The 3,630-nt window shown below is 30.8% G+C and overlaps 1 protein-coding gene across 1 annotated transcript in view; it reads right to left on the bottom strand.

Annotated features, from left to right (window-relative positions):
• Nucleotides 1-3,630, bottom strand: part of LOC106881594 (protein fuzzy homolog) — a 938,911-nt gene that overhangs the window by 635,679 nt on the left and 299,602 nt on the right. The gene's annotated exons all lie outside the window — the stretch shown is intronic.

The raw sequence follows: 3,630 nt of genomic DNA, 5'->3' as shown, positions 1-3,630 counted from the left end.
ATATATATATATATATATATATATATATATATATACACACACATATACATACATACATACATACATAGAAACACACACATGACAACCTTCCATGCAGTTCCTATCAACCAAGTTCTCACAAAGCATTGGTTGGTCTAGAGTAATGGTTCTTAACTAGAGTCCACATGGCCCTTGGGGGTTCACATAAGATTTTGTTGTTATAATTTATGTGCAATACATCGGCTATATTTCCACAATGCACCAAATATTTCAACAATTTTTTTTATACAATTCCTAATAATATTTAATTATAGAAATATATTAGGATTTTTTGGGGCATCAAATGGTTGTCAGGTACCCTACACAGTAATTTAAGAATCAAAGAGGTTCACAGGTAAATGATGGTTGAGAAACACTGGTCTAGTGGTTATAGCCAAAGACAATTACAGAAATAGGACTGCATCTGAAATCACACAGACACGCCAGAGGCTACTTATATTTAGAATTTGAAGTGGTGTTTATTTACATATAAGAAGTTACATATAAATGATTGCCAATAATTTTACAAGAGACATCAGTTTGAATCTACTTTGACTCTGATTCTAACATCTGTATTACCATTCATGGGTTTTGACTCCTGGAATGAGATGCACACTGTGACCTTGAACAAGGCACTTTACTTAACTGGTGTTGGTGGGTTTACATCAAAGTGGTTTGACAAAACAGAAAGATAGAAAACCATTGAAAGTGGTGACCCAGCATAGCCACAGTCAAATGACTGAAACAAGTAAAAGATAATATATATATATATATATATATATATATATATATTGGAAGGTTTGGAGGTGATGTACAGGAATTATATATTAGAAAAAATAATAATCAGGTACTCAGATGTCTGGGTGGTTGTATATTTACAGATTAATATTCATATGTCACATGTTTTATAAATTAGCGCTTTCACCTAGTTTTGTAGGTTTATCAAATTTTGAGAAATTAGTCTTACACACACATACACACATATGTATGTATGTGTATATATATATGCATATTTATATATATGTGTATTATATAGATATGCCTTTCTAAATTATCATAAAAGCATGAAACTATTTACTAACTCCTTCAGTATGTGAGGTTATAGTAGAAGACACTTGCCCAAAGTGTCACACAGTGGGACTGAATCCAGAACCATGTAGTTGGGAAGCAAACTTCTTACCACACAGCCACACCCATGCCATATGTTTGTAATTTTTTTTTTTTTTTTTTTTTTTTTTTTTTACAAATCATATTGAATTATAGAAGAAAAAGAAACTAACAACAACAACAATTGATAACTTCTGCAATATGTCTTTTCTAATTTCCAAACTAAGACTTTGTTTAATAGATTAATTTGATAAGCAACATAGCTCCCCACCACCACCAGCACTACCACTCACCAACTCCTCTACCTACCCAGCTATAACTAATAAGTCTGACAATAAGAATGAGTCATAGACAGAATAGCAAGTTCCTTTGATACATTTTTCCTAATTGAATACTTGTCTTCCGACACCAATCTGACCTACTAAAGACAAATCATTTATAATCTACAGAATGACGTGTTTGTTGTAGTCTTGTGTATGTGCATATGCATGTGTGTGTGTGTGAGAGAGAGAGAGAGTGTGTGTAGAGGGGTACTTGACAGAGTTCTTCATATCTCTGACTTCCTGGGAGTTTAGAAGAGAAGAAAAAGGTCCATGCACTGTAGACTACTTTGACTGTACCTTCGTGGTTGGTAAACAAAATATCCAGACATACCCTCCTCTTTCTCTCTCTCTCTCTCTCCCTCACAAGATACTTAGAAGATAGGTGGAGTTACTGATTTTTAGGGAGCCAAAGACAAAAGACTTTGAGGAAGGATGATGATGTAGGAAAGAGAAACAGAGAGGGGGAGAAGAGAGAAGGGGGAAGGAAGAAAAAAGAAAAGAAAAGAAAGTTGTCAATAACCATAACTGGGTTATATCTAAGATTCACATTTAATCACTATAGTTCATAGTTTTTACCATTGTTTATTTCTTATCCTTCTTGTGTTTTTTTTTTGTATTTTTGTCTTTTCTTGTTTGTTTTTTATCTATTTTTTCTGCTGTGAATCAATTTACTAAGAAGGAGAGAGAGGAATAAGAGACCAAGGATAATGTACAAAAATTTTTAATGGTAATAATAATAACAATAGTAGCAGTAGTAGTAGTAGTAGTAGTAGTAGTAGTAGTAGCAGCAGCAGCAGTAGTAGTAGTAGTAGTAGTAACAGTAGTAGTAGCAGTAGTAGTAGTAGTAACAGTAGTAGTAATAGTAGTAGTAGTAGTAACAGCAGTAGTAGTAGTGGTAGTAGTAGTAGTAACAGTAGTAGTAGTAGTAGTAGTAGTAGTAGTAGTAGTAGTAGTAGTAGTAGTAATTGATATTAAAAATGATGATGATGATGACGACAATGACAATGATGACGATGATGGTAATAAATGCTGTAGAAGTGAAGGACTAATGGAAATAAATAAATAAATAAATAAATAAATAAATACTAATAACAAAAAAGAAGTACCAAATTTTTTTTTTTAAAAACTCAGAAGTAGTGATAAGAAAAATTAGAAAAGGATTTGTAAAAATGAGATATAAAAAAAAAAGAAAGGAAAGAAAGGACCAGAAGAAGAGATATGGAAGTGGGCGGGGGGGGGCGGAATAGGAGAGTGACAGGGGATATATAGATAGAAAGGAAGAAGAGAATAACTACTAAGAAAGAAAAGGGAGAAAGGAAAGTACTAAGGGGGAAGTAAAGAAACTAGTCACATAAAGAATAGATGAAAAAAAGAAAAAAAAACGTTTAGGTGTATGTGTGGGTGGGGGAAGAGGAGGAAATAAAAGGACCAATTGCAAGAACTGAAGGATCTATGGTAGGTGAGATGGAAAGCGATTGTAGAATGGGAGGAGAAAGAACAAAGAATATGGTGATAATAATAATAATAATAATATGGACAATGATTGAAAGATATACAAATAAAAAAGAAACATAACTCAAGTGAAGAATGAACAAAGCACTAAACAAATGAAAGAAAAATAGAAAGAAAAAAATATATAAACAAGTAAAGAAATATAAAATACAAAATACACAGTACCAAAATGTATAAAATATATAAAATATTTAAAGAGAAAAAGAACAAAAATTATTAACATAAAGGCAAAAGTGAAAAAAAAAAGATAAAAAAGTTAAAATGAATGAACTGGGCAAAGGAAAGAAAATGAAAGAGATATAAAATAGTAATTTGATGAAAACCTACCAAAGTTTTAATATCAAACTATATAAAATGACATTATTCTTAGCTACAAGAAAACTGAAATCATCCTAATTCATTTAATAAATTAACTTGAACTTCTTCTTAAAGAAGGAATAAAATGAAACTTTGGTGGCTGGGCAGGCAGTGGGATACTGTAGGGGAAGATATTTTATCTAAGAAATATGCTTAATGAAATAATGTTACTAACTTTAATAAACTCTAGGTATGTTTCATTGTTGTTGTTTTTTTCTTATTTGTTTTTAGATTATTTTTTAAATTTTTTGTATTCTTTTTATTTTATTTTGATTTTAATTTTAGTTTTTTTTTTTTTTTTTTTTTTTTTTTT

This window comes from Octopus bimaculoides, chromosome 5 (genome assembly GCF_001194135.2).
Source record: "Octopus bimaculoides isolate UCB-OBI-ISO-001 chromosome 5, ASM119413v2, whole genome shotgun sequence".
Classification (NCBI taxonomy): Eukaryota; Metazoa; Mollusca; class Cephalopoda; order Octopoda; family Octopodidae; genus Octopus; species Octopus bimaculoides.
The sequence above is the reverse complement of the archived record's forward strand: the minus strand, read 5'-3'. Positions and strand labels throughout refer to the sequence as shown.